Source organism: Siphateles boraxobius, unplaced genomic scaffold (assembly GCF_051911475.1).
Source record: "Siphateles boraxobius isolate OS27281-9 unplaced genomic scaffold, OSU_SipBor_1 30, whole genome shotgun sequence".
NCBI classification, from domain to species: Eukaryota; Metazoa; Chordata; class Actinopteri; order Cypriniformes; family Leuciscidae; genus Siphateles; species Siphateles boraxobius.
Genome location: NW_027508920.1, coordinates 3,491,289 through 3,500,195, shown reverse-complemented (window position 1 = coordinate 3,500,195; position 8,907 = coordinate 3,491,289). Strand labels below are relative to the sequence as shown.

Below are 8,907 nucleotides of genomic sequence, written 5' to 3'. Positions count from 1 at the left end.
AGCTGCAACTGTCTTATGGTCTTTTTGGGAAGGCCAGTGAGGAGTCCATTACAATAATCCACCCTACTGGTGATGAAAGCATGCACAAGTTTTTCTAAGTCTTGACTGGAAACAAAGCATCTAATTCTTGCAATATTTTTCAGGTGATAATATGCTGATTTAGTTATTGCTTTGACATGACTACTGAAACTAAGGTCTGACTCCAGAGACACACCCAGATTCCTGACTTGATTTTTAGTTGTTTGACCCCTAGACTGAAGGTATGCGTTCACCTTGAGAACTTCATCTTTGATTCCAAACGCAATGACTTCAGTTTTGTCTTTGTTTAACTGAAGAAAGTTTTGGCACATCCAATTGTTTACTTCATCAATGCATTGGCAAAGGGAGTCAATGGGGCTGTAATCGTTAGGCGATAGGGCTAAGTAGAGCTGTGTGTCGTCTGCATAGCTATGGTAAGCGATTTGGTTCTTTCTCATTATTTGGCTCATTGGGAGCATGTACAGGTTGAATAGGAGTGGCCTTGAGGGACTCCGCATGTCATGGATGTCCACTCAGACTTATGGTCTCCTATACTCACATAATAACCTCTGCCTCCTAAGTATGACCTGAACCATTTTAGGACTATCCCAGAAAGCCCGACCCAGTTTTCCAGCCTGTCAAGAAGTATTTTGTGATCGACAGTGTCAAATGCAGCATTGAGGTCGAGTAGTACCAGCACTGATAATTTGCCTGTATCAGTATTTAAGCGAATATCGTTTATTATCTTTATGAGCGCGGTCTCTGTTCTGTGGTGCGGTCGGAAACCAGATTGAAAATGGTCAAAGTATCCATTCGAGCTTAAGAATTTGTTCAGCTGATTGAAGACAACTTTTTCAATGATCTTGCCTATGAAAGGAAGATTTGAGATCGGTCTATAGTTGTTTAATATGGTCTTATCCAGATTGCTCTTTTTCAGGAGGGGCTTGACAACAGCAGTTTTCAGGGAGGTCGGAAAACTCCCAGAGAGAAGTGAGGCATTTACCACTTCTAGGAGATCTGCTTCTAAGCTGTGTAACACATTTTTGAAAAAAGATGTGGGAAGTGCATCAAGGGCGCAGGTTGATGTTTTTAGTTGCTGTACGGTTTCCTCCAAAATTTTGCCATCAATTTCTTTGAAATCAGACATAGTGGCTACTTTCTCGTGCTGTTGTCTGATCTGCCTGACACCAGCGCAACTCAAGGATGAGCTGATCACCTTTCTGATATTATTGATTTTCTCAGAGAAGAAAGAAGCAAACTCACTGCACTTTCTCACTGAAAGCATTTCACTGGGAATCTGGCTTGGGGGGGTTGTCAGTCTCTCTACCATAGCAAAAAGAGTGCGCGTGTTGTTTATATTGCTGTTTATAATATTCGAGAAAAAAGTCTGTCTAGCTTTGCTTAGTTCCTTATTGAAAGCATGGATGCTGTTTTTGTAGATGTTATAATGGACTACAAGTTTTGTCTTCCGCCACATGCGCTCTGCTTTTCTGCATTGTCTTTTCATATTTTGCACTGCTGTTGAGTTTCTCCAAGGTGCTTTTTGTCTGCCACTCTTCTTCCTGACTTTCACAGGAGCAATATCATCAATTACACTCTTAACTTTTGAGTTAAAAGAATCAAGGAGAAAATCAACAGAGTCAGCAGATATGCTTGGTGTTAAAGATATAGCCTTCATAAATAGTACACTAGTGTTCTCATTTAAGCATCTCTTCTTGACAGACACAGATCTAGCTTCAATGGCAGGAGAGATCAATATATCAAAGAAAATACAAAAATGATCAGACAGTGCTACATCCTTAATAACAATTGATGAAATGTTTAGACCCTTACTGATAAGTAAATCTAGAGTGTGTCCACGATTATGTGTGGCTCCATGTACATGCTGAGTCAGATCAAAAGTTTTTAAAACAGTTTTGATTTCTTTTGCCATATTGTTTTCTGCATTATCTATGTGAATGTTAAAATCTCCAGCAATGGCAAAGCAGTCAAACTCTGAGGAAATTGTTGATAACAGTTCTGTTAAGTTCTCAGCAAAAGCTGTAGAGTATTTTGGAGGCCTGTAAACAATGATAAGTAAAATGCGTGGAGCACCTTTTAACACAATACCCAGATATTCGAAAGACGGGTAATTCCCAAATGATATTTGCTTACATTGATAGACATCTTTATAAAGAGCAGCTACACCTCCGCCTCTTCTGACAGCTCTGCAGACACTCATAAAAGTAAAGTTAGGAGGGGCTGTTCATTGAGGACTGTTGCACTGCAACTTTCTTCTAGCCAAGTTTCATTTAGCAACATAAAATCCAGGTTGTATGTGGTTATTAAGTCGTTGACTAAAAGTGATTTATTTTTAAGTGAGCGGATGTTTAAAAGTGCTAACTTAACAGTCTTACTTTTTGTCCTCACAGCAATCTTAGTATGTCGTGTAATAGGCACCAGATTAGATGGGTTTGCTGTACGGCTTTTGAAGGCCTTAGACTTTCTATCATGTAATCGAACAGCAATAGAAAAAGATACAGGCACACTGGGTTCCCGCTTGTTCTGTAAACATTTGAGAAAGTTATTGTTATCATAGCGGGGACCCGACACATATCACTGAGAGCTGGTATCAGTTGTTTTTGGTTCACCTCGAGCCGCTGGAGGAGGGTGTGGGCCCTGGCGCTGTGGCAGAGGCCGAAGAGCTCTCACAGGAGGAGGGGGAGGGCGAGCTGGGCCTGTAGGCTTTGGTGGTTGTGGGGCCTGGCGTTTTTGGGTTGGTATCTGGGGGCTCGCAGCAAAAGAGTGGGATAGTCTAGTTCCAGCATGCACCAGTTGTTCCATTTTCTCTGAGAAGCACAGAAGTGGAGATGCTGGAGAGAGTGATAATGTTTCCGGTGAGAGTGATTTTTGCTCTGGTGTTATTGGAGGCTGTAATATGCTGTCCTGGTTTCCCTGGCTGTTTTCCAGAAAGTCGTCCTTGGGTGCTGTCTATTGGAGCAGTGCTGGTATGTCACAGTCTGTCTGTGGTGAGCTCTGTGGGCAGGGCTCAGCTGAGATTGTGTCCGTGAGCAGAGGTTGTTGTGGCTGAGTGGTGTTATCACTGTCCTTGTGTGATGTGTCAACCGCATGTCCATTCAGGGGCTGAAGTGAAATCCTGTGGTCATTCATACTGTATCCAGGTGTGTGTGTGCCATTCAGGTTGAGTGGATTGGCACACATTGCAGAAGGATGACGGAGGGAGAAGTAGATATTGTCCTTTAGCACTCTTGAACCAAGTTTGTTTGGGTTGTGGCCATCCTGTTGAAACAGTTGCCTCTGACTCCAGAAAAGATTGAAGTTGTCAATAAAGTTCACTCCTTTTATATTGCAGGTTTTTTGCAGCCATGTATTAAGCCCAAGCAACCGTGAAAACCTGTTTGTTCCTCTTGCTGGGAGTGGTCCACTGATGAATGTTTGAACTTTCAGTCTTTTAAGTGTTTCAAAAAGTTCATTGAAATCCTTTTTAAGAAGTTCCGACTGCTCTTTATGAATATCATTCTTCCCCACATGAATGATGAGTCGATTTGCAGTCTTATGTTTCATCAGAATGTTCTGAAGTTCCCTGTTTATATCAGATGTTGTTGCTTGTGGAAGGCAGCACGTTGTTGTATCCCTGCTATTAATGTTTCTGATTACGGAGTCGCCCACTATCAGAGTCCTGGGCTCGGCTGCACTGTGAGCTGAGTGCCGCTGTCTGCTCGACCTTGAGCCCCAGTTAGCATCAGTGTTAGCTACTGGCTGATTCTGTCTGTGTGTGATCACATTCATCAAATTTGGGGATTCCTCATTCATTAATACTTCAAATCTGTTCTCAAGATGTATAGGCGGTGGTAGGAGACCAGTGTTTGCAGTCCTTGTCAGAGCCGTATCTGGGGTAGAGGATGCTACTGCAGTAATATGTGATGCTCGTGACAATCTGATGTCTCGAGTGCCTTTGGGTCTCGCACCCTGTTTGTGCCATCGATTAGTAAAACGATCGGCTTGTTTCTCTACACTCAGTATGGCCTGTCGAGAAGCACTAGATTCATGGGACTCACCGGCTGTATGCTGAGGACGTCCATGACGAAGCTCTGTTGTGTGTTCCGTCTGGTTTGGTGGTCCCGCAATTAACTTTGTTTCAAGAATTGCAATCCTTTGTAAAAGTCTGTGGCAGTTGGAGCAGCAAGTAGATTCCAGAGGAGGCATTTTCTTATCCTTATGAATGTAGGCAGTTTTGTTTTCTCTTCCCCGGAATGTAAGCTTTCAGTGGGAGGCTGGTTGAATAAAATAATTCTGCTTTTTTTTTTTTAGTAATCCAAACGTGTGAGCACTGTGCTGATTTGCTGAAGTTAAAATTAGGTGATAAAAGGAGATAAAATATAGAAATATAAAAGCGATAGAGCAAAGCGCGGAGCAGTAAGCGAGAGCGTCCGAACAGTAGCTGAGCAGCAGGGTTAGAAAGAGCTGCAGTTTAGCTATGCATTTACTGAATTAGCACTGTGCCACTGTTCGTCCGACTGTTACTGTATTTTATTTTATTTATTCTAAACTGTTTTAATCATTAACTGTATTTTATTTTATTATTCTAAATTGTTTTAATTATTCTGATTTGTTTTGATTATTTTAATTTCGATTATTAATTTTGATTATTTAAATGTAAAGCACTTTGAATTACCATTGTGTATGAAATGTGCTATATAAATAAACTTGCCTTGCCTACATTTTAAATGTATACATTTAATGAAAGTATGCTAGATTAATTACTGCATGTCATTAGCAATGGCCAATAATGTGTAAAAAAGATACACAAAACAATTTATTTCAACAATTAATTTTATTCAGGCTTTGCCACAAAGGTAAAATGTGCATTCCATGCAAACAACATCACAATCTCCTAGAGCTCAACCACTGTGCATAGTGGCATGACTACAGTGACCTTTTCCTTGGTCTTGCTTAAATGCACAGTGGATGTGTTAACCACACATCTCCCAGCAATGCGCTCAACAGGCAGAAATGATGCTGGGTATGACGTGTCTGTTCCCTGCAAGCTCCACACTTCTATTGGCTTTCCATAAAAATATCTTTCCGGGTGGGGATGAAGCCAGGAAACTTGCGCAATAACATGTTTGAATGCAGAACCTTTTGACACAACATTAACAACTATAAACTGCTTTATAATGGCTGGTCGTAGTTCTGCTAGAGGGTCAAGGATGGGTTCCTCAAAACTGTTAGTGTTTCCACACCACTTAGCATGTACATATGCTGACCTTTCCGCTCTAGATCCATCGATTGAGTAAGTTACATTCAGATATGTTACCCGTTTGCATGTCATGGCAAAACAGTCAACGTCAGTGACACAAGGGTACATCTGATGATACATTGTTAACATGGAATGTCTGTCAGGCTCATCCAAGATTGTCTGGTGGAATGGAGACAGAGGCACCACTGCACAGTTTTCTAAGAGAAGTCTTTCTGCTGACACCAAAAAACTGTGCTATAAAGCATATCAGCTGTGTCATTGCATGACAAAGTCCCAACCATTTGTCTTCCTAAAATACTGGCAAATTCAGCACCATACACTGCGTCAAAAGGGGTGTATACGGGAGAATTCAGACAATGAATACGCCCGCTAAATGTGCTGTTTGGCAGGGATCTTTGGAACTTTGTTATGCGTACCTGTAAATGCCCGTAAAGGCCCGAAAACAGGAAATTGTCTGACCACATGCTGTTAGTTGATGGCTTGGCTTTGTAAATGCTAATTTGTTTTGGGACTGGCAGCTCAAGATTTCCCCTATTCCCCTGCCCCCCTCATTAGTATTCAGGAAAGGTGGGCTGATAAGTGCTTTACATTGTGTCAATCTACAACAAAGACTGTAGACCCTGAAAAGCAGTTTGTATCTGGGTGTCCTCTGCTCTTCAAGATGGCTTGCAAAAGATCGCTGGAGTTTTACGGAGAGCAGAGTAGAGATGTTACTCCTTTACGTCGGGACAATGTGGCTATTCAAACTCTGAGTCCGAACGAAAACAGACTGGTGTATATGGTAAATGCAAGTTTGAAGAGGATATTTGAAAAGCTGGAGACGGTGGATGGACAAGAGGTTGGATAAGATGGAGGCTGACATCAATGAGCTCAAAGAGGCAAAAGAGGAGCCTGCTTCAAAGAAATTAAAGAGAGCTGGGAATAATTCTGTTGCGGTAAGTTATTTTCTGACCGTCACAAACATTTGGCGGTGTCCGCTTAACTTCGTGTGCTTTATTTATTAATGTATTTGAATTGAGCCCTCATACTATGTTGGATGTTTACAGGAAGCTGTACGGAGATTGCACAATGGGGAAAACAACATACACAAATATGACCCACAGACAAGGTATATCTTTAAAACTATTGTTTCATAACGGTCCTTTCTTCTAAATTATATTTTTAATCAACCTTCTTTAATTACTGCTCCACAGTCTATCCTCCCCCCACAACCTCGAGGTCACAACCTATCTTTATAATGGCGTCTCCATGGCTGTACTGGACGTAGATCCCGCTGTTGTTAAAGGTAAGTCACAAGAGAATGTCCCAAGGCTACAACTATTTAACTGTATAGATTAGTTAGTTATAAATAAACAAATTCTCCCCCCTCACTATCTCCCTCTCTCTCTAGCATCCTGCAAGACGTATTTTGAAACTGTTAGAAGGGGTTACAGGATGGCCCAAGATGACAACAAAGACAAGATGGAGGACAGCAGGATCATTGTGCGCACGAGACAAAGAAAAAGAAGAGTAAGTGTAAATAAATATAAATCTCAGTAAAAGACTCAGCCTGGGAGAGGCTCCCATCCCAACCAATTTGATATTTTCAGTGGTTTAATTACTTTTTTCCCTCCTATTTTGCAGCTGCTGAGCAGCAGGACTGAAGTTCTCCAGACAAGAGGAAGAGGCAGCTATCTGGAAGACTACAACAGTTGACCACATGTCTGAAGAGGAGGATGCTATCTTGGATGGAAAGTCGGTGTGGGTTGTTCGGCCTCCAACCCGTAGTACAGTTTTGTCTGCGCTGTGTAGGGTGCTACAAAAAAGACTGGAAGCAGACCAGAAGTACTTGGGAGCTCATCATGCACGAGTTGGTGCAGATCGAGTCGCGGTGGAGACCACAGAAGCTGGCCTGTGAATTATTTTAGTATTACGCATCTAAATATTATTCTATAGTATAATTTGAATATTCTGTTGTTTTTTTATATATAGTATTATTTATATTAAAAAGTATTATTTATAGATTGTATTATATATAATTCTATATAGTTTTCTATATATATACTGCATTTATATATTCAATACAATTCCTCTGTCACAACCACTAGTCCTGCTAGTCTCCCCAATAACCCACGACGGTCGATCTCCCCCGAATACTGACTGGTTCCCGAACTACAGTTCCCACCATGCTTCACTCTGGCACTGATTTCATCCCCACCTGCGGGCAATGATCACTTCACACAGCTGCATCTCATCCCCAGCTCTATATAACCCACGCTCACAGCTAGCTCAGTGTGAAGTCTTGTTTCACCCCTGTGTACATTTCTGAGCGTTTTCTTGACTGTTATTCTGCCCGTGTTTACTATAGTGATGGGCAGATCGAGGCTTCGTGAAGCAATGAAACAGTTGAACCAAATGGTCCATATTGTTTCGAGGCTTCGAATCAGTCCGACACCCGTCTCAACGGTGACACCTAGTGGTCACTTGCAGGTGTTGATCTGAAACAACCTTGACGAGCCATGAAAATGTGTTGTTTTTTTATTATTGTACTTTTCTAATATGTGAATCTTGTAACCTATAGGCTCCTCCCTGTGCATAATGTTATTTTGGTCCTGCAAAATGAATATTAATAAAATAAATCAAGCCACAATGTCTCACTTTTTTACATATTTTTATTCAAAAATATTAATTTTTCTGCTGTGGAAGGACTTCGCCTACTTTTTTTACAGATAATTTCTCCAGCCTTTGAAAAAATCCTCTCACAAGGGACACTTGTTGCTGGCATGCAAAGATATTTTTTAGCTAGGACATACAAATGAGGAAAGATTACTGCTCTCTCTTTCAAGTAAATTAGTGGATCATGAGTTCTGGGCAAATACACATCGTTGATGTATTTTTTCACTTCCACTGTGGCATCAGCTGTAGCATTGTGCATCATCTGGGTTTGATGGATACGAGTATCAAAAAGTTCCCATAAAATTCCCTGTGTTTCTACTGGTGTTGATGGTGATGGTGATGATGTTGATGGTGATGGATACATCTATGCATACCTTGCTTAGATGGCCCAGCAGTGTCAGTAGCAGGCCTAGGTACAGGGGGAATGCCATCCTCTGCACCCTGCAAAATGGCAGGATGAGTGCTCCTCAAATGGCGCATCATGGATGATGTATTGTTGCAGTAGGCGAGCTGCCGATCACAATACACACATCTCACTTTATTTGGGGTTTCTAAATGGAAATGCTCCCACACCACAGATGTACGGCATCTCTTCTGGGGAGCCTCCATTTTATCTATCTATCCAAATCTATCTAGATATGTATCTCTAATCTATCTATGTAATTAGATATATGTATCTACAATCTATCATTTAGATATGTATATATATAATATGTATCTATAATATATGTATTTAGACATGTATCTATAAATGTATCTATAATCTATGTATTTATATATGTAGGCTATCTTTAATCTATCTATCTATATATGTATCTATCTATCTATCTATCTATCTATCTATCTATCTATCTATCTATCTATCTATCTATCTATCTATCTATCTATCTATCTATCTATCTATCTATTAATCTAGCTGTCTATATATATTTATATCTATGTATCTATTAATGTGTCACTATATGTATACTCTG

At 40.7% G+C, this 8,907-nt stretch overlaps 1 long non-coding RNA gene across 1 annotated transcript; it reads left to right on the top strand.

Moving 5' to 3' along the window:
* Nucleotides 1-6,104: 6,104 nt before the first annotated feature.
* LOC143757406 (uncharacterized) lies at nucleotides 6,105-6,533 on the top strand. Its single transcript, XR_013210503.1, has 3 exons — nucleotides 6,105-6,213; nucleotides 6,325-6,386; nucleotides 6,472-6,533. It is a non-coding gene; the product is annotated as an uncharacterized LOC143757406 (long non-coding RNA).
* Nucleotides 6,534-8,907: the final 2,374 nt, after the last annotated feature.